The 26628-nt window shown below is 34.4% G+C and overlaps 1 protein-coding gene and 1 long non-coding RNA gene across 17 annotated transcripts in view; one reads left to right on the top strand and one right to left on the bottom strand.

Moving 5' to 3' along the window:
• LOC116556347 overlaps positions 1–9673 on the bottom strand; it is a 16611-nt gene extending 6938 nt beyond the window's left edge. The window contains exon 1 of the long non-coding RNA XR_004270953.1: positions 9485–9673. This is a non-coding gene — a long non-coding RNA (uncharacterized LOC116556347). The remainder of the gene's footprint in view (positions 1–9484) is intronic.
• The window catches only part of ANKS1B (ankyrin repeat and sterile alpha motif domain containing 1B), a 1261971-nt gene that overhangs the window by 478470 nt on the left and 756873 nt on the right, over positions 1–26628 (top strand). The gene's annotated exons all lie outside the window — the stretch shown is intronic.

Here is a 26628-nt window from a genome sequence, read left to right as displayed (position 1 = left end):
AGGTATCAAAAACCTGATAGGAAAATTACATAAACTGAATCACATGTAAATTAGTAATTTCTTTTTATCAGTAGGTTAGTAAGAAATAATCAGGCCAAAACATTAGTGAGAGTAGGAAATAAATACAGCACTAAAGCCACATTTGTCCTGGGGGAATTTGCTGAACCTGCTGATGAATTTCAGTGTTCAAGGCTTCTGTGGCTTTGGATACAGAAAACAAATATCTGTGCCTGCACAGCTCAGGGACTCTAATATGAAATCCTTCCTCCATAGAGCTGGAATTCCAAGGGCTATACCTTCAGAGGAATCAGAGGTAATCCTGTATTCCCTACCCCAAGGGAACTGCAAAGAAAGGTGATTTGATGTGAGCAGAACAAGGCAGGTTGGGGGTGGGAAATTCCTAAAAATTATTACCACTAACTAGCCCTCACAGATTGCCACCCAAAATTCGTATCATCTAGGTGGTCCAAAAAATGTCAATTCATGAATTTAGTCATACCCTCAGTTATCAAGTGGAAGAAAATGTAATCCCTCTGGAGAGAAATATACTTTCCTTTAAGTCCCCAAATAATTGCTATAAATACTTTTCCTATTAAAATTAGCAGTTTTTAATAATTAAGCCTATAGGGAAAGAAACCCCAAACAGGAACCAACAAAAATAAGGAAGAGCAGTTCCACACCTTAAGAGCTTTCAAATATTGGAATTAGTAGATGTAGACTATAAAATGACTGTGCCATTATAAAGGAAAAATAAGTCTGAAGGTATTTTTTAGAAATAGAAACTAAAAAAAAATGACCTAGCATATTGGAGAGAAAAAAAATATTTTAGAAATTAAAAATCCAGTTGCTTACACACACACATACGCGCGCGCGCGCGTACACACACACACACACACACACACACACACACACACAATTTAGTACTCTGTGGATGAGTGGAAAAACAAATGAGATTCAGCTGGAGAGAGATATAGTGAACTGGAAATTAGGCCACAATACATTTTTCAGAATGTTGCCCAGAGACAAAAATGTGGAAAATATGAAAGAGAAGCTGAGAGACTTGAAAGATACACTGCAAAGTTTTCACATGTCTAATCAAAGTTCCAGAGGAGAAAGAGAGAATGTAGCAAACATAATATATTTGAGGAGCCAATTTTTCAAAAAGCATGGCCTTACTCGAGCAAAGAGAGAAGAGTTAACTCTTCAAAGTGAAGAGTTAATTCAATAGAGTACAATAATTGCTAAGATTATTTTCACAAAGAGTTCTTTGGGAGCAGAAATGGGAGAACATTTAACCTTACCTGGAGCTTGAGGAAGACATAAAGGAGATGATGCCTATATCAGTTATCTATTGCTACTAACAGGCTACCCCAAAACAAACTGACATCAGTCATTTATTTTGCTCACAAATCTGCAAGTTTGACAGGGCTTGTTAGGGACTGCTTATCTGTGTCACATCTTATGAGCTTGGGCTGTTCAACTGGGGAATAGAGGACCACTTTTAAGATGGCCATCTCACATAGCTGGCAAGTTAATGTTGCTTATGTACCAGTAACTTGGCTAAGGCTATGGACTGGAAGATTTTTTTGCTCTCTGTGTACTGCTTGGGTTCCCTCCTGACATACTGGCTGGATTCTGAGAGCAAGCATCCCCAAAGAACTAAGAGGAAGCTGCATCATTTGTATTATCTCCTTGTTCTGGAGGCTGGAAATTTGCAGGGTACAAGCATGGTCGGGTTCTGGAGAAGGCTATCTTCCTGACTTGTTGAAGGCTGTCATCACCCTGCTTACTGAAACTCTTCTTTGTACATGCACAGAGGAAGAGAGCGAGTGAGTCTTACATTGTTGACCCAGATCTAAGTAAAAGACTGCAGAGAGAGAAGAAACCTTGCTTCAGCTTCCAGTTAATTTTTTTTTCCTTTAAGCTTTCACCAACGCCTTTCTTATAGCTTTTAAGGCTTCCATTAATCCATCCCTTCCTTGGCCCTTTTGACTTGATAGGCACTGGCTTTGAGGCTTTTCCAGCTTCTGTCTGCTGCCTAATCTCAGTGCTAATGCCACATATTTTAAGTTTTTGTTTTGGCAGCACCCCGTATCCAACTATCAAAATCTATTCTGGCTATTGTTGCTGCATAACAAGCTACTCCAAAGCTTAGTGAGTGAAAACAACAGTCATTTGTTTTGCTTTTAAATCTACAATTTGGGAAGGACTTGGCAGAGATAATTTGTCTCTGGAGGTTTTATTCTCAAGATCTACACTCATATTGCAGGCATGGCCTACTTGGACTTTCTCATGGTCTATGATGGCATTCTAAGCAAACATCCTAAGAGAATGAGACCTCAGAAGGCAGCATCACTTTCATTGTAGTCAAGAGCCTGCGTACATTTAAGCAAAGGAAATTTAATTCTTACCTCCCCTTGATGAAGGAATATTAACTAAAGTCATGTTATAAGAAGATATTGTTGCAGCCACTTTCAGAAAATATAAACTCCTACAATGCCTGAGTTTGTTGTTGTTGTTTAAATCGGATAAAGACTTAATTTGCATGGATGTATAATTTTCCCCAATTGTGTTTGATCACTTGGATTTAGTATAGAAGAAGCCAGTTTGTTCAGTTGACCCAGGCTTAATTCATAGCAATTGGTAGTCTTTGGGCTGTGATCACAAATTCTAAGGTAAAGGAGTCCAGAATTGAAAGGGAAATTTTGTGGTTTTTAAAAAATGATCAGAATTGGGATGAATGTAGATCAGAACAGTTTCTATGCAATTTTACATGAAATCTTAGCAACTCAATCCCACAGAATTGTACCCGCCACACGCACACACCGTAAGCGCTATAGCAGGCAGAGGAGAGCACATCAACATAACTGTCACTTCTTTTCTGGTTAGGTAAGGAAACAGTTTGCACTTTTTTTCTTTGTTGATTCCATTAATCCATAGTTTACGTTTTGCATCAATCCTATTACTACCAAGTCTCTCAACTAGTCCCTTATGACTCATAACTAGTTTTGCATTTCCCCCTTAGGGCCAACTAACTGATCTGGTGAACCTAGGGAAGTCACTGACCTCTCTTAGAGTTACTGATGTATTCCCTTTGTTACTAAGTTCTTTATTGATTAAAGGTAGAACTTGCAAATGTGGAGACATTTCTTGATGCATGGGAGTTTTTTAGAGACCCTCAAATTGATGTTGGTGGGTGAGCATAGAATGATACTAGTGTGGAATACATAAAGAACAAGAAGTGACATGCAGAAGTTTGGATTTCATTTTACAGCAGAAGTGAAGATGGAGTTTGGATTTCATTTTACAGCAGAACAAACATGATCAGGTTTGTTTTAGAATGATCCCTCTGGACGTAATGTGGAGTATAGATTGGAGAGAGATGAGGTTGAAAGCAGGAAGATTAATTAGTGAATCAGTGTGTATACTCAGCAAGAAATGACAATGGCCAGAACAAAGGCAATGCCAGCAGAGAAGGGCAAGAGAAAATAAAGCTGAGAGGTGTGTGGGAGTAAAGCTCATCCCTTCTCACCTTGAGGATGCTGACATTTGGACAATAAGTAGCCAAGGAAATTTGAGAATTGTATTTCAGGGAATGTATTGAATGTATTCTATAGCTTTAGGTTTACTGTGGTAGGCTACAAGGCTTAGGCTTACGGACAAAATGGGGATTACTGCTCTATACAAGAACTGCATGCAGAAGATTTCCTGGACGGATGGGGTGGGTGGTGAGGGGGAAGGGAGAGACAGAAAGATTGAGGGGTGATCAAGTCTTAAGAGGGGCTGTTATGGATTGAATTGTTTCCTTCCTCATATTATCCCCCTAAAAAGAAAGGTTGGAATCCTAACCTATAGTACTTTAGAATATGGTCTTATTTGGAGAATTTGGAGATACTGTAGAGTGTCTGTAAATATAATCAAGTTAAAGAAAAGTCATTAAGTGGACCCTAATCCAATATGACAAGTGTCCTTATTTAAGGGAAATTTAGACTCAGAGACAGGCACCTGTAGAGGGAAGACAATGTGAAGAGATACCAGGAAAAGGCAGCCATCCACAAGTCAAGGAGGCATGGGACAGATCCTTCCCTCACAATCCACAGAAGGAATCATCCCTGCCACCTTGAGTTTGGACTTCTATCCTTGAAAACTGTGACACAATACATTTCTATTGTTTAAGCCACCGAGTTACTAGTACAGTTGGCCCTCTGTGTCTGTGAGTTCCACATCTATGGATTCAACCAACTACAAATTAAAAATATGTCAGAAGCAAAAATGGATGGTTGGGTCCGTACTGAACATGTACAGACATATTCTCTTGTCATCATTCTCTTAAAAAATACCATATAGCAACGATTTATGTAGCAGTTTATTGAATTAGGTATTACAAGTAATCTAAAGATGATCTAAAGTATACAGGAGGATGTGCGTAGGTTTTATGTAAATGCTACACCATTTAATAGAAGAGACTTAAGCATCCATGGATTTAGGTATTCTCAAATAAGCAATCCTCCTCAACTGGGAGTCCTGAAACCAATTCCCCGTGGACACTGAGAGATGGCTGTAGTTTGTTACAACACCCCTAGGAAACTAATATAGGGGTCAAAACTGAGCACACAAATTCAATACGTAATAGGGAGAGGCAATTGGCCACAGTACAGAACACAACCTGCCTGGCTTGTGTATCTCAGAGGCTGAGCAGCTAAAGGTTGGTTGTGACTGACAACATTGTATATTCATGTGTATATAATATGCATTGGCTCAGAAAATCACAGTTAACTTTCCTTTCTGTGGTCTCTGGTATTTAGTAACTAGAAGGGCTAGTACAAAATAAATCAAATCCTGACCACAGGAAAAAAAATAATTCAGATCTACTAGTTTAATTTAAATAAAAGCAACTTATTAGTAGATCTGTATTCAGCAAGATTTTACAGTTCAACCAGTAAATGAAGGATACTCTTTCCAAGGGGCATTTTACTAATGCCTCATGACTACTACAGATTTCACATGGAGTAAAGAACAAGATTGCTCTAGTACTGGACTTATTAAATAAAGACCAACAGCAGTCCAGCACTTGCTTGGTGAATTTGCTAAGATTCATGTTTATGCAGCCACTATTGAATCCTATCTGTTTCCTTTATCGCATCAAGCACAGGACCTTGTGTAATTATGGTGGTGATTCACTTGCATAAATGAATGAATAATTGAATGAATGAATGCATGAATGGATATTTAAAAGAAAATGGCTGTAACCTCAGTAAAATCCCTTATGAAATAGCCAGGTACCATCAAATATAATATTTTCTTGTCTCCCTTTCATTCGATTTTAACCTTCCTAGGGGAATTTTTCCATTTTAAGGTAACTAGGCAACCAAATCACTTAGTACAGGCATTGTATACTATGGATACTCAATAAATCCCTTTTGATTAATGAGCAATTTACAAAAACACCAGCAAAGACTGCTTCTGATCATGCTGAAAGAGAATAGATGATCTCTGATTTTTTTTTTAAAAAAAGGACACATTCAGTAGCTCCATGCCAAGACTTAGTGTGGATCTTAGTTACTACCTCTGTTCAATTTGCTAATGTGCTTACTGGTCAACCTGAAATGAAAATGCCATCTGGTGAATAATCCACACTCTACTTCACCTCTGCAACATCTGAAATAGGTAGGAGTGTGAGGGTGATTCTGTAATTTGTTTATACCTAAATATTTTTTGAAATGGTAAAACTTCCTTAATTCTAATGCCAAAATTTTGAAATTAAACGAATTCAGACTGGACTAGAACAAATGTTTATCTCTGCTGAGCATGTGGGTAGTGTCAACATGATTTCTATGTGTATATTTAACTCATTTAAGAGAGCAAACTATTTTTGAGCCCCATGGAAGCATTCTTTTACATACAAATACTGGCCTTGCTGATAAGAACCATTTTTATCAAACAGTAATTATTTATTTGGCATTTGCTCTGTGCTCAGTGCTGTCTTAGCCATTTATTAAAGCATATATCTACATGATGAATTTGTAAACCAGTGCTAGTTCACGGATGGGCAAAGAGAGGAAACAAGGGAGGCAGTATCTGAAGGGAAATCCTAGTAAATTACCTGCCTCCTTCATCCATATGGACAGTTCACCAATTAAAAAGTATAATCATCTCATATTGCTCAACTTGGTAGAATTGTGTTGTAGCTGGAAAAAACTTTATAAACTACACACATATACACACGCACACACTTTTTCTCCCCTATAATCAATTTTATTTGCAATGTGTGTGAATAACATGAAATGTAGACTAATAAAATTTCTAAAAATACAAAAATCTCCTGCTAAGTTGATGATTTGATGATGTGGGAATATAGGCTCCTTATGGTGTCATGTATGCTATCCTAGGCAACAGAATTTCTCCTATAATGTCAGTGTATGTATAATAACCAGGTAAACATTCATTGATTAATAAGTTCATGCTCATCAATATCCAGTGGACTTTCCACCATGCTTCACATTCCACTCTTGTTCTGTGTTGCTTTCTTCAGCCCTCAGATACTTTCCCTCCCTTGTCTCTCACTCTCAGCAGATGGTCTCATATTTTAATTCATAAAGAAAATTGAAGTTGTCAGATGGAACTTTGGTAACTTCCTCCATTAAATGTTTAAATATGACTGCCCTGTGGCATTCCTCTTGCTCCTCCCTCCTGTTAAGATAGAGGGGATTTTCCTCCTCCTGCCCAAGGTTGGCTCTGTTTTCTATGCACCAGGTTTTTGCCTTCTCAGGAATATGACCCCTGCTTTCAGACTTTCTCTCCTCTATATTTTTAATTTTCCTTTTTTACTGCATGATGTACAACAACATTTAAATCTGCTCCAGTCTTTATCATTTGAAAAACCATAACAAACAAGAATAACTAACAGCAAAAACAACTAAACAACAAATAAAAAGTTCCTTGAGCCTACATGATAACTCAGCTACTATTATCTCTTTATTCCCATGCTCTCAATATGTTCATTTCCCTTCTTTGTTTTCACTTCTGAGCCCACCTTAGTCAGGTGTCTATTCCCTACAACTCTGTGGAAATGTGCTTTCTAAAGTCACCAATGACCTTGATGTCACAAAAGCCAAAAGGGCATTTCTTGATCCTCACTTTGTTTTAACCTCTCAGAAGCATAGGTTGGCGACACCTCTGTCTGAGGACCCTTTCTTCCCTTTGCTCTCTAAGGCAGATTTTTATCTTTTTACGGTGCTCCTTCTCTATATTGACAGCTGACATTTTACTGCATGACTCTAAAAGTTGAGAGTTCCTCAAGGCTTATAAAAAGTTCTCTTTATTCTTTTTACTTTTTTCTCTCTATAAATTATCTCATTTATAGTATGGCTTCTGTGACAATCAACATGCTGAAGATGCCCAAATACTTATCCTCCAGTCTAGACCACTTCTCTAACTCCATGCCCAACTATTCATCCACTGTCTACTTAATATCTTCACTTGTATATCTCAAAAGGCACCTCAACCTTAACATATCTAGAACTAAACTCTCACATCTTTCCCTCCAAACTTTTACTTTAGGCTGAATTTCTCATCTCAGTAAATGACTTAATCATTTGTTCAGCTGCAGGAACCTGAGAGTCATTCTTGCCACTTCCCTCTCTGTCAGTCCTCATATTCAAATAAGTCAGGTCTTGTGACTTATAACTGGAACAAATAGTAGGGTGAGGGTAATTAGGTAACTTTCTCTCCCTATCTCTCAAATCCATCCGCTTCTCTTAATCTCTGTCACCACCAGTAACTGTTCTGGACTATTATAATAGTCTCCTAAAGTCCTGTTTCCCTTTTAGCACTGCCTTAGCTGTGTCCCAGAGGTTCTGTAGGTTGTATCTTCTTTGTAGCAATGTGAATTTATTATTCACATTGCAGTCAAAGTAATCTTAAAATCATAAATCAGATTGCATCACTCTACTTAGACTCCTGCAATAACCTTGCATCTATTAATGATGCAGATTTTTAACCACTATTTTTGCTTATACTCTGTAATATTTAAATTTAGATTATCCTGGCTGGTTTGCAGTTGAAACCTTGACAAGAGTTGTTTTCAGTGCTCCCAAAAAAGGCAATATTGTCTGCAAACAGGAATAGTGTGACTTCCTCTCTTTCTGTTTGGATGCCCTTTATTTCTTTCTCTTGCTTGATTACTCTGGCCAGGACTTCCAATATTATGTGAAATAGGAGTGGTGAGAGAAGGCATCCTCATCTTGTGCCAGTTTTCAAAAGGAATGCTTCCAGCTTTTGCCCATTCAGTATGATATTGGCTGTGGGTTTGTCATATATGGCTCTTATTATTTTGAGGTCTGTGCCTTCAATACCTAATTTATTGAGAGTTTTTAACATGAACTGATGTCGAATTTTATTGAAAGCCTTTTCTGCATATATTGAGATAATCATGTGTTTTTTGTCTTTAGTTCTGTTTATGTGATGAATCACTTTTATTGATTTGTGTATGTTGAACCTATCTTGCATCCCAGGGATGAAGCTTACTTGATTGTGGTGGATTAGCTTTTTGATGTGTTACTGGATTCAGTTTGCAAGTATTTTGTTGTGGATTTTTGCATCAGTGTTAATCAAGGATATTGGCCTGAGGTTTCCTGTTTTTATGGTGTTTCTGGCAGGCTTTAGTATCAGGATGATTCTGGGAAGGAGTCCCTTCTCAATTTTTTGAAATAGTTTCAGTAGGAATGGTACCAACTCTTCTTTGTATATCTGATAGAATTTGGCAGTGAATCAGTCTAGTCCTGGGATTTTTTTTTTTTTTTTTGGCTGTTAGGCTATTTATTACTAATTCAATTTTGGAGCTTATAATTCGGTTGTTTAAGGAATCAATTCCTTCCTGATTTAGTTGTAGAAGAGTGTATGTGTTCAGGAATTTATCCATTTTTTCTAGGTTTTCTAGTTTATATGTATAGAGGTGTTCATAGTAGTTTCTGATGATTATTTGTATTTCTGTGGGGTCAGTGGTAACATCCCCCTTGTCATTTCTTATTGTATTTATTTACACCTTCTCTCTTTTCTTCTTTATTAGCCTAACTAGTGGTGTATCTCATTAATTTTTTCAAAAAAATCAGCTCCTTGATTTGTTGATCTTTTGAATGGTTTTTCATGTCTTGATATCCTTCATTTCAGCTCTGATTTCAGTTATTTCTATTCCTCTGCTAGCTTTGGGGTTTCTCTTGTTTCTCTAGTTCTTTTAGTTGTGATGTTATGTTGTTAATTTGAGATCTTTCTAACTTTGCGATGTGGGCATTTAGTGCTACAAATTTCCCTCTTAACACTACCTTAGCTGTGTTCCAGAGATTCTGGTATGTTGTATCTTTGTTTTCTTTAGTTTCAAGGAACATCTTGATTTCTGCCTTAATTTTGTTAGTTACCCAAAAGTCATTCAGGAGCAAGTTGTTTAATTTCCATGTAATTGCATGGTTTTGAGTTTAGTTTTTTAGACTTGGAGCTAGAGGTCATAATCCTCAGCAGACTAACACAGGAACAGAAAACCAAATACCATATTTTCTTACTTAGAATTGGGTGCTAAATTATGAGAACTAATGGACATCACGAAGGAAACAATAGACCCTAGGGCCTACTTGTGGGTGGAGGGTGGGAAGAGGCCAAGGATCAGAAAAAAATAGCTATTGGATACCAGGCTTAGTACCTGAGTGATGAAATAATCTTTACAACAATCCCTGAGACACGAGTTTACCTATATAACAAACCTGAAAATGTACCCCTGAACCTAAAATAAAAGTTTAAAAAGAGGCAATACCATTATAGCTCACAGAATTCACAATTGTGTAATTTCAGTGCATACTAACAATTAAGCTCTTTCTTCATGGAATCACTCAGTAACTTTGTTTAACAGCTGCTGCATACAACATTAATTTGGAAATAGTGTTATACTGATAATATAATCTTACAGAAATCTTACATAATGTTTGTAGTCTCATATTTAACACTGATTTACCCTACTTGCATTTTCTAGACTTGTCAGATGTATCTACTGCAGACTTACTAATTCTTTCCATAGATGCTGTATTATTCATTTATTATTATATGAAGACTACTACTTCTGTCTTTACATACTCCTAGGCTCTAACTAAGTAAAATTAACACAACTAACTGACATACAATACATTCACACTGTACATTTAAAAAGTAGCAATTTTACATGGATTATATTGTATTCTAAATTTTATCTAGTATATAATATTTTATGCTTATATTAGAATACACAAATTCAAGAAGCTTACAGTAGTTTTTCGATTGCCCTTTCAGAGGCAATTTATAAAAAAGTGGAAAAGAGAAAAGTAGATTATTCTTAGGCATTATTTTTGGAATTAACAGACTAGGTTTGAATAGTTTAGAAAAATAGAGAATTAAAAGTAATTTTGTCATTTAATCACAGTAAAGAATTAATATACAAAATATATCCAGATTTATGATTTTATCACATTTATCATCATGTGTAATATTGCAGTTGTGAAAACTAAAACAGCTTAGGGGAATAGTTTGTTGAAGGAGCTAAGAATTCAGAAGCAAATCTGGCATTGAGAAATCTCTGTAGCTCTCAGTGCATTATTTAAATTAATTCAGTGTTCTCTTTAACTGTTCAGAACTGTCTCTTTTCGTAAGATCATTCATTCATTCATCCATCTATCAACTAATTCATTTATTGAGGACTTATTATTTTCCAGGTCAAATAGGTGTATAAGACACAAAGACAAAGAAGACATATTAAAAATAGGGTAACAGAGAGGCTTTATCTACAGTACTTGGCAAAATAATAGCTTAAAGCACTCTAGATACTGGGATTTAAGAAGGTTCAAATACTATTATAACATCCAGAGCTGTATATTTTGCTATCAAATTTGGCCAGGCTCATTCTCTGTGGGAGTCTATTCTGTTTATATGCAGAATCCAGAGAAAAACTGCAGGTGCCATTTAATCACTTAGGATTTCTATGCTTTCCATTTCCATAGAACCATTCAATTTATTACAAAATAATCATCTAGTGTCTTCTGTGTCTTTCACCTGTGCATAAAGGCAATAAAAAAAGAATAATAGAATGCTAAAAGCTATGCCATAAACATGTCAAGAGCAGTAAATCGGTTAAGCACTCTATTCTTTTTGAAAGTAGCTGACCTTTAGTCACAGGCATCTGTGAGGATGCTGGATTATCATTTCAACTGAAGCATACTTTGGTTACTGTAACCAAGTGAGTAAAAGTGATTTGTCTAAATCCTGAGATACGGTGATACAGAAATATTTCTACCTTTTATTTCCCTTAGGAAATTCTGTTGGATGACATTGCTACTTTAAAATTTTTAGCATAGCTACTAATATAATGCTTCTTTTCTCTTCTAGTAGCTTTAAAATATGTATTCTCATTATGAAATTGAATACATTTTTATTACTTTTGTTCAATATATAGAAAGTAAAAAGAATCAAAAGTACTTTCCCCATATCATACTTATCACAGCAACTAATGTTAATATTCTGATGTCTTTTCTTTGTTTTTGCTGTGCATAGTTTTTGCATCAATGTGAACATTTGGTGTATATACATTTATACTGTATTCATTTTTAAATTGATTTAAACATTTTTATTATAGAAATATAACATGCTCTGTAATCTTGGCAAGATCTGTCAAGTTTTTGTTAAAGAAACCCTTTCCCTATTTTCTCCTGCCCAATGTTCCAAAACAATAATGAAAGATAAAATAGTAAAACAGAAATTATAAACTCCACATGTGCTGAAAAAACAAAGAAAATATCTTGATACTCAACTGGATCAGAAGCACAAAATAGAAAGTGGGACGTGAATAGCAGCCCAGCTGGCCACTTGGTCCAGAAGTAGGCAGAGCAGTAGGGAGACTGCATTCTTAAGGGTAATGGAGTCTAAAAGAGCTTCACTTGAGCTGGGGCCAGAAAGTCTGGTCGTCTGCTGAGAATGAGCAGCTGGGCATATACAATAAAAACAAGCAAAATAGAGGTTTGCTAAAGAACTAGAGAAACAAAGATACTTAATAATATTTATTTTTGTTAAGAAACATTTCTGGCAAAAATTTTGAGAGAAACCACTAAAAATTAGGGAAATATATCTTCCAAACCAAGAAATGAAGAGTAAAAGAATAAAGCAACATTTATTGATTAAAATGTCCCTAGTTCTTAGAAAAAGGAGTGAAGGAAAGAAGAAACATGGCAAACCAAAAATGCAAAATGGAAGATAACTAATGAAAAACAAGGAGATTATGTTGGATGCATTTTTTAAGATTCTTGCTTTTTATGAGTCAAACCTAAATCACAGTGACACAGAAAGTTTGAAAGAATTAGGTTAAAATAGGAAAGATCAAGCAAAACCAATATAAAGAAAGGCATTGCAGCACTTATCATTAGTCAAAATTTAATTGAAGGCTAAAAACATTAAAAAAAGATAAAGAGGAATGCTTTATAATGATAAAAGAATCAAAACACAGAAAACACAATACCAAGAAGATATCAAAGCCATAATTTTTTATGTATAACAATACACAACACAGCCTTGAAATATTAAAAGCCAAAACTGATAGGATTTAAAGAGAAGCAGAAATCTACATTATGTGCAAGATTTTAATGTCATGTTTCATTCAGGATATTGACAAATGAAGAAACATAATATTAAAATAGAGACTATTGAAAATAGAATAAGCTTGATTTAATAGACTTATCTAGGACTTTATGCCCATCAATAAAGGATATATATATTCTTTTCAAGCACATATAAAACTGAGAAAAATTGACCACTTATTAGGTCATTGTGGCAGTCTCAACACGTCAGAGAAATAAGCTACAATCTCAAATCATAATATAATGAAATATGAATCAATAATAAAAAATATAAATCACATCACATTTGAAAAATGTTCCCCTTCCATATTGAATGGCTTACAAATTACTAAAGAATTAAAATCTATAAACAATGCCTAACTTTATATATGCAATGCTAATCATTTCTCCCATTCTGCCTGACCCAATTGTTCCCACTCTTCAACTCACCTTTATTTTAAGCAATACTCAAAACTCAGTGTATATTCTTTAATATACAAACATAGAAAATCATGTTTCTGTCATGGTGATGATAATTGTAATTTGCCAATGCAAAGGAAACTGAAACAGTTGTTTGTTGTCTAACAGAACTTTAAAGATAATCAAGTGGGAAATAATAAGAGGTATATTCAGCAATTACGTAGTAAATTTGATAAGAAATTTGCTCTTCAACAACACTCAACAATAGTCTAGCGTACAGGGATCCCCAACTCCTAGGAGAAGGGGGAGTGTACCAAATCAAGGGAATACCTTGTGGTTCAAAAGGACCTGGATGGCAGACCTTGAGTACCAGATATTTCTGCTGGTATAAAGTTTCCTTCAGCAGGAGCACAGTTGCAGTGCTGGGTTTAGCAGGGAAAGTCTTCAACTCTAACCCAGCAGTCAGACAGCCCTGGTGCATTTGAAAGGCCTTAGAGAAGGGGATGTCTTTCCCCTGTTGTCTACCATGGCAGACACAGTTGGGGCTTCTCCTACGGGACCTCAGCATGGGTACAATAGACAGCCTTTCTGAAACATGTCCTGACTGCATCCCCACAGGAGGAGTGCTCTACAGGTTCAGGCTTGCATAAAACACAGAGTCACTTCCTCTCTACTTGGACCATCAACATTCCTACGGATGAAAAGAGTTGCCTATCTGATCTGCATAGCCAGAGCTCTAGGACAGGAACGTGTCTGAGAGGAGGATAAGTTTTCTGCTGATCTGACAGAGGAGCTGAGGTGACTGCAACCCTTCTCCCTGATAAGATCTTAGTGCAAATCATTGTGAATTCCTCCAGCCACCTCTGTCAAGGCTGAGACCTCTGCCCACCATTGGGTGTTGCATTTACCCACTTAGTTTAGCCAGAACCAGTTCCTATCCAGGGACACCTTCCCTACTGGCCTGAAGTCTGAACTATCAAACCAACAAATAAAATACTGGGGAAAAATAAATAAATTTAAAAAAAGCACATGCCATGGGGGAATGAGATAAGCTTTAAAAGACCTCTACTATTCCAACCCCATAGGGAACAGTGAACTTGTTCACACACTGAGCACATGCTTAATACAACCAGCACATGAGAGAGCCATCATACAAAGACTCTCTATAACCAAGGAAATCTCATAGTCTTTGCCCCTGAAAGCACCAAGAACTAAATTAGGCTATAATTAGACATTAAAGTCATATCCGTTAGGGGAAAAAAGAAATATAAAAACAAAAAACACAGTCAAATACAACATAAATTCAAGAATAATTAGAAGGAATAGTCTACCCAAATGAAAAAGTATTAGAAAGGTAACTGGTAATCTGACAAAACAGGATTCTATAACATCTCTAAAAGATCACACTAGCTCTCCAACAATGGGTCCAAACCAAGATGAAATCTTTGAAATGCCAGATAAGGAATTCAGAAGGTTGAGTATTAGAGAAGGATGAAAACCATCATAAAGAAATTAAAGCAGTTAAGGTTATGAATGAAACATTTTCCAAAGAGTTAGAAATCATCAAGAAAAAACAATCTGACCTTCTGGAAATGAAAGATACACTTAGGGAATTTAAAAATGCAGTGGAAAGTTTTAACAATAGATTAGAACAAGGAGAAGAAAGAATTTCAGAGCTCAAAAACAAGGACTTTGAATTAACCCAATCAGACAAAACAAAGAAAAAAGAGTCAAAAGATATGAATAAAGTCTTCAAGAAATATGGGATTATGGAAAATGACCAGACCTAAGAATAACTGACATTCCTAAGGTAGAAGAGAAAAATTGTTTTCTCTTCTAGAAAATTTCTGAAAAACTTCCCTGGCTACGTAGAGATCTAGATATCCAAATTCAAGAAGCTCAAATAAGTCTTGGTAAATTTATTGCAAAAAGATCTTTACCAAGGCATATAGTCATCAGGTTATCTAAAGTAAACATGAAAGAAAGAATTCTAAGAGCAGTAAGACAAAGGCATCAGGTAACCTACAAAGGAGAACCTGTCAGACTAACAGCAGAAACCTGACAAGCCACAGAAAGGACTGAGTCTTCAACTTTCTTAAACAGAACAACTGTCAGCCAAGAATTATATATCCTGCAAAACTAAGTTTCACAAATGAAGGAGCAATAAAGTGATTTTCAGACAGATCTGGAGGGAACTTGTCATTACCAAACCAGCACTGCAAGAAATGCTAAAAGATATTCTAAACCTTGGAAAAAAAAGCCCAATATGCGTCAAAATAGAACCATTTGAAAGCTGAAAACTCACAAGGCCTATAAAACAATGACAAAATGGAAAAAAAAAAACTAGATAAAAACTAATATGAAGAAGAGAACAGAATCTCACATCTCAATATTACTGTTGAATATAAGTGGCCTAAATGTTCCACTTAAAAGATACAGAATGGCAGAATAGATTTTTTTTAAAAAAATCACAATCCAAATATTGGCTGTCTTCAGGAGATTCACCTAACATGGAAGGATTCATATAAACTTAAGGTAAAAGGGTGAAAAAAGATACTCCACAAAAATGGAAACCAAAAGCAAGAAGGAGTAGCTAGTCTCATATCAAACAAAACTGACTTCGAAGCACCAATGGTTAAAAAAAGACAAAGATGGTCACTATAAAATGATAAAAGGGTCAATCCAGCAAGAAGATATTACCATCCTAAATATATATGCACCCAACACTGGAGCACCCAGACTTATAAAACATTACTACTAGACCTAAAATATGAGATAGCAACATAATAATAGTGGAAGACTTTAGTTTACCACTGACACCACTAGACAGATCTTTGAGACAGAAAGTCAACAAAGAAATAATGGACTTAATGACATGCTACAACAAATGGAATTATCAGATATTTACAAAACATTCTACCCCGGAACTACAGAATATACATTCTTTTCATCAGCATGTGGAACATTCAAATAGAAGTTGAACTATTGCTGTTTGCAGATTATACGATTTTATCTTTACAAAGTTCTAAAGGCTCTCCAAAAGACTCTTAGATTCGACAAACAAATTCAGTAAATTCTCAGGTTACAAAATCAGTGTATACAAATCGGTAGCACAGCTATACACCAACAACGATCATACTGAGAATCAAATCGAGAACTCAATCCCTTTTACAACAGCTGCAACAAAATAAAAATACCTAGGAACATACTTAACCAAGAAGGTGAAAGATCTCTACAAGGAGAACCACAAAACACTGCTGAAAGTGATCATTGATGACATAAACAAGTGAAAACAAATCCCATACTCATGGAAAAATGGCTATACTGCCTAAAGCGATCTATAGCCTCAATACAATTCCCATCAAAATACCAACATCATTTTTCACAGAACTAGGAGAAACAATTCCAAAATTCATATGGAGCCAGAAAAGAGCCCACGTAGCCAAAGCAATCCTAAGCAAAAAAGAACAAATTTGGAGATATCACACTACCAGACTTCAAATTATACTACAACATTATAATTACCAAAACAGCATGATACTGGTATAAAAGTAGACACATAGACAAGTGGAACAGAATAGAGAACCTAGAAATAAAGCCAAATACATACAGCCAATGTATATGTCTCTTTGACAAAGCAGACAAAAACATAAATTTGGAAATGGACACCCTATTTAATAAATGGTGCTGGTAAAACTGGCAAGCCATATGTAGAAGAATGAAACTGATTTCTTATCTCTCACAACATGCAAAAATCAACTCAAGATGTATCAAAGACTCAAATATAAGATGTGAAACTATAAAAATTCTAGAAGACAATGTTGGAAAATCTTTTCTAGACATCAGCCAAGGCAAAGAATTTATGATTAAGACCCCAAAAGCAAATGCAACAAAAACAAAAACAAAAGAATAAATGGAACCTAATTAAACTAAAACACTTTTGCATAGCAAAATAAATAATTATCAAAGTAAACAGTCAACCCAAAGAATGAGAGAAAATATTTGCAAGGTATGCATCCGACAGAGGACTGGTATCCAAAAATCTACAGGGAACTCAAATCAGCAAAAAACCCCACAAATAATTCCTTCAAAAAGTTCTCAAGGACCATGAATAGACATTTCTCAAAAGAAGATATACAAATGGCCAATAAACATGAAAAAAGTGCTCAACATCGCTAATCATCAGGGAAATGCAAATTCAAATCACAATGAAGTACCACCTTACTTCTGCAAGAATGGCCATTATTAAAAAGTCAAAATACAATAGATGTTGGTGTGGATGTGGGGAAAAGGGAACACCTATTCACTGCTGGTGAGAATGCAAATTAGTACAACCTCTGTTTAAAACAGTATGGAGACTCCTTAAAGAGCTAAAAGTAGATCTCCCTGCTTATATGAGTTCAACTTTTTTAGATTCCACATACAAGTGAGGTCATGCAGTATTTGTCTTTCTGTGCCTGGTTTGTTTAACTTAGCATAATGTCCTCCAGATTCATCCATACTGTCACAAATGGCAGAATTTCCTTCCTTTATTAAGGATGAATAGTATTCTATTGTATATACATGCCACATTTTTTTTATCTATCCATCCATTGATGGTCAATAGCATTATAGAAGCTTATTGCAAAAACCAGGCAAATTTGAAGAAAGCTTTATTAATGCTGATAAGTTTAGAGCTGTTTTAAAATTTATGCAATACCCCTTTGACTTTTCTCTTAATATTGCTGAGTCAGAAAATTTACTTAAACTTGAGCAGACATAATTTTGAAGTTGAAATGGTTATATTTCAAAGTCAACTCAATTCTAAAAGTAATGAACCAGTTTTATCAACATAGATGCAAATTTCAAGGGAAAAATGATTTTTTGTATTCAATTCAGTTATTTTAAAACTTTATGTTTAGAACAACTTGGTTATATGAATCCACTTTTCCAACTGTAATTCTACAAAGTCTAAATATACATCATGTGTTTTCCATTAAAGTTTACTGTCTGAATTGACATGTGCTAAAAGTATAAATTGCACATCAGATGATGAAGACATATAAGAATGTAAAATATTCTATTAGTAATTTTTGTTTTGAAATGCTAATGTTTTGAGTAAATTGGGTCAAATAACATTATTAAATTTTATCTATTTAAAAAGTTTTAATATGGCTACCAGAAAATTTAAAGTTACATATGTGGATCAATGCTCCGATAGAGAAAATTAAAGGGTAATTCGGTCTTTCCTCTAGCATGATTGATCAAAATTAAATTTTTATCACTGTTTTTTAGAAAATTTATTTTAGCATCACAATTAGTTATTGGTACTCTCATGCTAATTTTGGGGGTTGTTGCAAATTTGATAAAATCCTTCTTTCACATCAAAGCTTGAAGATTTGGAAGAATTTTCTACTGGCTAATTTTGTACATTTCAAATCTTTCTCACTCACTGCACAAACATTTCTGGTACTAAGCATCATAAGTCACACTCATATCATAATATGGCTTTAAAACTTTCCTTTGCATTACCTGATAAGTTGGCACAGAAGGTGGTAGGGGCATTCCTAGAAGCCATTCTTACATCTGAACTGTATGTACATGGGAGTGACTTTGAACTTCATAAATGTATATTACTAAACCCAAGTTAAATGTGCCCAAGATTCCCCTTTCCCTTAGCTGTTTTCCAAAAATGTCTGCAGCCATTCTAATACTACCCAAAATAAAGAGACATATGATAGGGAAATTAAAGATGAAAGAAAAAGAGGTATTAACCTTTTGCAATTAAAATATTTACTCTTACACAATTTACAAAAACATGTAACCATGAGAAAACATTTCTAGCACCCTCTCAACATCCCAGGAGGGGCCTATGAAAGGGCTGGACTCTGGAGCTTAAACTGCAATATTTGCCTCTGAGTGAAAATGTTTTGCTTTAAAGAAATAGAACTATTTGTACTTTTGTGCATATTACTTTCCTTACTCAAAGATATTTCAAAGAACTTCTCCAAATAAGTTTATGTCACTGTACTTCATTCTTTTAAGGGTTGCATAACATTTAAAAACATTATGCATTGTGATTTATTCTTTGTCTACCAGTGAGCATTCATTTCATTTTGAATTATTTTTTCATTTTCCACTAAGTACAAAACTGCAGCAAACATCATTGTGTACTTGTCTTATACTGAGATGCTTTTATTTCTATGAGAGAAATTTCCATGTGGGTCAAATGTAAGTTAATCATACATCCCAGTTTCCCTGGAATATTCCCGTTATGGCCTAGCATAGTTATTACTAGCACTCCCTTTCACTCTTAAAAGTGTCCTAGTTTGGATGATAAATGTTTGCATACAAAAGATACATATATTTTAATATATATGATAGTAACAATATTATTGAGAACTTTTAATGTGCCAACATTGCTTTAAGCACTTTACAAGTACTGTCTCATTTAGTTTTCCACAAAAATGATATTATCATGCTTATTTTACAAATAAGGAAACAGAGACACAGAGAAATTAAGTAACTTACTCAAGGTGGCATTGCTAGTAAATACGGAACCATGATTTAAACCCAGACAGTCTGGCTTTAGAGTAGGGTGTCAAACCAAGCTGGTTCGCCTAAGACTGAAGGGATTTCCAGGATGTGGGCTTCCAGTTGTAAAACTGAGAAATAACCTAGCAAACCAAAGTGACCTGTGAATGAGATGTAGAGGGACTGATCTTGACGCCATTGCTTTCCAAAACAGCTGTATCAGTTTCTGTTGCCACCAAAAATGTTAGCCTGCAGCCTTTTTCTCCACAACTGTCATATGAAGCCTCTAAGATAACTCCCAATGATCCCCTTTCCTGGTATTTATGCCTTTGTTTAATCTCTTCCCTTTGTGTGTAGACTGGACCGAGTGATTTGTTTCTAATAAGAATACGGAAAGAATAATGCATGTCATTTCTGAGATCAGGTTACAAAAAAACCTCTGGCTTCCATTTGTTAGCCCTCTGCTGCTCTCTCGTTCACTTATTCTGATGGAGCACTTTGTGTTCCGTGGAGCGGCCTATGGGGCAAGGAACTGATGGAGGCCTTGGATCAACAGCCAGTGAGAAACTGAGGGCCTCAACCCAACAGTTCTGTAGGAGCTGAATGTTGCCAACAACCATGTGAGTGGTCTTTGACATCAGTTTCTCCCAGTCAAGCCTCAGATGAGAACATAGGTCCAGCTAACACGTTAACTCCAGCCTTGCAAGACCCTGAGTCAGCAGAGCCATACCTAGACCCTAACCATGAAAACTGTGAGAAAATAAATGTTTGTGGTTTTAAGTGGCTAAGTTTGGGGGTAATTTGTTGCACAGAAATAGATAGCTAATATAATCTTTATTTTTCTACATTTTGATTCTTCCAGTGAAGATAGTGCAAAATAGATATCCCTTTTAAAAATTTTAATTAGCACTTCCTTGGCTACTATTAGTTCAAGCTCCTTTTCAAATAGTTGTTGATAATTTAGATTTGCTTTTCTCTGAATTTCTATTCATATCAATTGCCCAATTTTATATTGACTATTTTATCACTTTATAGATCACAGTTATTAACCCTTAATCTGATATACGTAGTGCAACTATTCTTTCTCAATTTATCATTTTCTGATGATTAATTGTGATATCTTTTCAATTTTTATTTTATTTTATTATTTTATTTTTGAGACAGAATCTCTCCTTGTTACCCAGACTGAAGTGCAGTGGTGATCTCTGCTCACTGCAACCTGCACCTCCCGAGTTCAAGTGATCCTCCTGCCTCGGCCTCTTAAGTAGCTGGGGTATCAAATGTGCACCACCATGCCTAGCTAATTTTTCTATTTTTAGTAGAGATGGGATTTCACCATGTTGGCCAGGGTGGCCTCAAACTCCTGACCTCAAGTAATTCGCTCAACCTCAGACTCTCAGAGTGCTGGAATTACATGCATGAGCTGCTGTACCTTGCCTTCAATTTTTATTTAATGAAATATGTCAATCTTTCTCTTTCTTTCTTCTAGGTTTCTTGTCTTGATTAAGAATTCTCACTTACCCCAGGCTATACTAATGAACTCCTATTTTATTTTTATTTATTGTTTTATTGTTTAAATTCAATTTTGTAATCCATCTGGATTTTTTAATACTGTGTTAAAATATGGGGTTAAATTTACTTTCTTTCATTTGTGTTGTGATTATTAATTAAACAAGCTTTCCTTTTCCTACTCAAGTACACTCTTTGTTATTTATAAAATGCTATATATTTGGACATATTTTTATTGCTTTTTTAAATGACTAATTAATGTAATTACAGTAGCTCCATAATCTTTTCTACTATTTGGAAAGGCAACTCAACTTTTACTATTATTTTTCATACTTTCTTGGTTATTTTGGGCATTTATTTTACCATATGAATTTTAAGATAATTTCATCCAATTCCAAAAAAACTACATCAAAAAAATGGAATTCTAAAAAAAAATTGAGTTTAATTTTACGCTTATATTAATTTTGGAGAATTGCCATTTTTATGTTTTATATTCTAGGTGTATTCAGATTTTACATGACATTTAAAATATATAGTTTTTTAAAAGATGTAATTTCTATGAATTTCTTAGAAGTTCCTATTTGATAGTTTTTATCACTCTGTTGAAAGGATGTTATTTCCATTTCTAGGTGCTTAATGTTAGAATGCACAATCAGTATTTAATTTTTAATATATTAGTTGTATTCAGCTACTTTACAAAATTATTTTATTCTAATATTATTTTACTTTAAAACTTAAACTTTGAGACTGTTTTTTTTTTTTTTTTTTTCTGAGACACAGTCTCACTCTGTCACCCAGGCTGGAGTACAGTTGTGCGATCTTGGCTCACTGCAACCTCTATTTCCTGGGTTCAAGAAATTTCTCCTGCCTCAGTCTCCCAAGTAGCTGGGATTACAGGTGTGCGCCACCATATCTAGGCTTTTTTTTTTTGTATTTTTAGTACAGACAGGGTTTCACCATGTTGGCCAGGGTGGTCTCGAACTCCTGACCTAAAATGATCTGCCCACCTCGGCCTGCCAAAATGCTGGGATTATAGGCACGAGCCACCCCACCCAGCTGGCTTTTGAGTTTTATAGAGGTTTTTGGATATATAATCATGTAATCAACAAAAATAAATATTTTTATTCTTTTTCCCAATATTTCTACTATTTAATTTCCCACTTTGATATATTTATTATAACCATCAAAACAATGCTGAGCAAATGGCAATGGAAGGCATTTGAGTCTGGTTTCTCTTTCAGATAAAATAGTTTTCTGGATTTTACTCCTAGAATGATGCCACAATTGCTTTAAAAGTTCTTTTATGTTTGTCATTATGTAGTATTCCCTTTATTTCTATTAACAATTTTAACTCTAAAATATGACCTTTTATATTTTAATATTTCCATTTCTGTTATGTATTTTGTTTGCCTTTGCTTTTCACTTTTTTTTCTGTTTATTTCCAACTTTTCTTTATTACTTTATTTTAGGTGTATTTCTAATGAGCAGCATAGAACTTTTAAAAGCCTGTGTCTGACTTTTTAGCCTCTTCTTTGTTTTTTATTGGAGATAATTCTACTTATATTTAATTAACAACTGATATACTTGATTTTATTAAATTTATCTTTATATTTTAATACATAAAATGTACAATTTTCTGGGAAAAGTACTAATTACTAATCATAACTCAGTAGACATTAACAAAATAGAATTGATACCAAAAACAGATTGTCAAAATGGTTTAAGATGGTTTTATCAAAACTTAATGAACAGACAATACCAGTTATATAAACTGTTGAAGAGACTGTACAAAGAAGTAAACTACTCAACTTTGTACTTGATACAAATGTACAAAATTGTAACTTACATACAAAAATGGAAAAGGAGAGGACAATAACAGTATATATGGATTAATCTCTGATATGAAAACATGTACAAAGTCTAAACAAAATATTACCACACTGAATTCAATAATATATTAAGATATACACCATAACTAGGTAGAACTTAACTCACTCTTCTAAGGATATTTCAGCCAAAAAAATCTTTCCATATAATTGCTGAATTTAACAAATTCAAGAAAGTAATCCACATGGTCATGTTAGTTTAGGGAAGGATTTCTTACACAAGACAAAAGGCACACATCATTAAGAAGATTGGTACAATTGATTACATTAAAGCTCATACTTAGCATAACATGTCACAAAGTACTTTTAAAATACCACAAACTGGGAAAGATGTTTGTAATGCATATACTGAGAAGGTATTAGCACTCCAAAATAAGGACAAAACAACAACAAAAAGCAAACAAAAAATGGAAATAATTGACAAAGGCATTCCCTGAAGATGAATTTTGAATGGCCAGTAAACATAATTAACACAGGTAACAGGGACATTTAATTAAGGCCCCAGTGAGGTGCCAGTTGTATTTCCATCTACGAGAAAGATGGAAAACAAAAGTTCTGAAGATATCAAGTACTGTAAAGGATATAGAAAAACAGAAACTCTCGTACAACTGTAATTGGTACTCTACATTGGATGACAATTCATTAATATTTTTAAAAGTTTGAAATGCATGTACTCTTGTATATATCAATTAATTCTACTACTAGGTATGGCTCTTGAAAAGAAAACTTTAATACTCTGAAGGATATTCATTGTAACATTGTTTGTAAGAATGAAAAATTACAAAAAAATCTCTATTCGTAAGATAATAAAAAGATAAATTTTAATAAAATGGAATGCTATGTATTAGTTAAAATGAAAACAGTAGGATTATAAACATCTATGTAGATGTATTTTGAAAATGTTAAATGAAAAAAAGTCAGAATTGTACACATATTATACTAATGTAAATTTAAAACACAATATGTGATATAATGAATATATCTAATGATTATATACATACATAGTAAAAGTATAAAGGCACAGATGGATAATACATACCAACTTCAGTATGGTGATTAACTCATGAAAGGAGGCATGGAAATAGGTTTATGACAGGATGTAAGAGAGATTTTAAATCCATCTGTAATGCATTTTTAAAAAATCATCAATGTTTGAAACAAATGTAATTAAATAAAAGTAAGACGTGCTCTTAGAAGAATATTAAGGAAATAGGAAAAATATAAAAAATAAAATTAATCTATAATTTCTCCAGCCAGAGATGAGCTTGATAACATTTGGTATACTGCTTTCTAGGACTTTCTTTTCATGCACAATTTGACATGGTTAAAAGCAAATATATATCTCATTTTAAGCACAGTTTAACTCATAAGCTTTCTTAAATGTTACATGAAATTCAGTGTATAGAGGAGATTGGTGATGACAGCATTGTTACTGCTATTCAGTGATTTATTAGTCTGTGGAAGCCTTTTTAAAAAATCCCCAAATACTTTTAAGATCCTCTTTCCTCCAAATATGAGACTAAGGTTATTTTTCTCCTTCTACATCTATCTGTGAGATAATCAAAGATACATTTTAATAAAATGGAATACTATGTATTAGTTAAAATGGAAACAGTAGGATTACAAACATCTACAAAACATCTAATATTTTGTTAACAACAACAAATCTGTTTTGAAGTATCTAATTTAGTTGATATGGTATCTTGCATATATTTATTAATTTAACACCTAGTACTATACTTAAGTCCAGGGAGCTCACACTCTGTAGGGAGACAGATGTATACCTAAGTAATTGTAATGTAATGAGCCTGATCTTATATGAAGAAATGATGCAAGAAACATCAGAGTTATTGACTGACCGAGCCAGAGAACACATTGCAGAAAAACATAGTGTTTGAGCTAGATCTGGCAGGATAATTAAATCATACAAAGGAAAAAAGACCTACAAATGAGGGGAAACGTAGATGTGTTCTGAGAACTAGATACATTTTGTCTCAGCTCATGACATATTTTCTTTTAGGTCAGACTATAATTTACTATGGTGGTTAGGTTTATGTAATTAATATTAAGTTTATATAATTAAATTAACAGGATGACAATTTGTCATATAGGACTCTTATTCCATGTAACAATTAAAATAGATCATATAGGACTCCCATTCTATGTAAAAATTTTTGCACTGTGAATTCTAAGGGCATTTAATATAGGGACCACTAAATAACTTAATTAATTGTGACAACAGTGAAAACAGTACACTTCACACTAGTCTACTATTCTGTGTAAATTCATCTCTATTTTTATTAGAATGATTTTTTTTGAAAGGCAGCAGGGATTTCACAGATTATAGGAAACCTGCATTACATTTCAGAGTTTTAGGTATATTTGGAAGAGTAATAGGAACATATTTTTAAATAATATTTGGTCCATGAGTAGCAGACCAAAGAGTAAATACTTCAAGGCACTTTAAAGAGTGTGTGTGTGTGTGTGTGTGTGTGTGTGTGTGTGTGTGTGTGCATGCATATGTGATATGTTGTTTTATGTCTACTCATTACAAACCTGTGTACTGACACATTGATCAGTGAGTTCAGAGTTGTCAAGCAGTGTGTGAACTGGGAATGTTTCTCATCATAGATCTACAAATTAGAAATAGATGTGGAGCATAAGTAATTACCAAAGGACTTTTGGTTGCTTGTGAAAGAGGTCCCCTAAGATGTATACAAAATTTATAACACATTCATCAAGAGCTCAGAGGCCTTTTGTGACATCTAATTTTTTAAAAAAACAGGACTCTGGGCTTCTAAAGTTATAATAACTAGGTAATTTTGCACTCATAAATATATACAACATATAACAGTATTTAAGCAATATTTTGTTAACAACAAAAGGATATTAAATTTTAAACAAAAATCATATAATAGAAGAAAACCTAGGCAAAACCATTTAGGACATAGGCATAGGCAGGGACTTCATGACTAAAACACCAAAAGCATTGGCAACAAAAGCCAAAATAGACAAATGGGACCTAATTAAACACCAGAGCTTCTGAACAGCAAAAGAAACAATCATTAGAGTGAATCGGCCACCAACAGAATGGGAAAAATTTTTGCAATCTACTCATCTGACAAAGGGATGATATCCAGCATCTACGAAGAACTAAAACAGATTTACAAGAAAAAAACAAACAAACCCATCCAAAAGTGGGAGAAGGATATGAATAGACACTTTTCAAAAGAAGACATATGTGAGGCCAACAAACATATGAAAAAATTCTCATCATCACCGATTATTAGAGAAATGCAAATCAAAACCACATTGAGATACCACTTCATACCAGTTATAATGGTGATCATTAAAAAATCTGGAGACAACAGATGCTGGAGAGGATATAGAGAAATAGGAACACTTTTACACTGTTGGTGGGAGTATAAACTAGTTGAACCATTGTGGAAGACAGTGTGGTGCTTCCTCAAGGACATAGAAATAGAAATTCCATTTGACCCAGCAATCCATTACTGGGTATATACCCAAAGGATTATAAATCATTCTATTATAAAGACACATACACACGTATGTTCATAGTGGCACTGTTTACAATACCAAAGACCTGGAACCAACCCAAATGCCCATCAACGATAGACTGGACAAGGAAAATGTGGCACATATACACCATGGAATACTAT

The sequence above is a fragment of the Sapajus apella genome, unplaced genomic scaffold (assembly GCF_009761245.1).
Source record: "Sapajus apella isolate SASKATOON/1434 unplaced genomic scaffold, GSC_monkey_1.0 scaffold2, whole genome shotgun sequence".
Lineage (NCBI taxonomy): Eukaryota > Metazoa > Chordata > Mammalia > Primates > Cebidae > Sapajus > Sapajus apella.
This window is presented reverse-complemented; position numbering and strand designations above follow the sequence as displayed.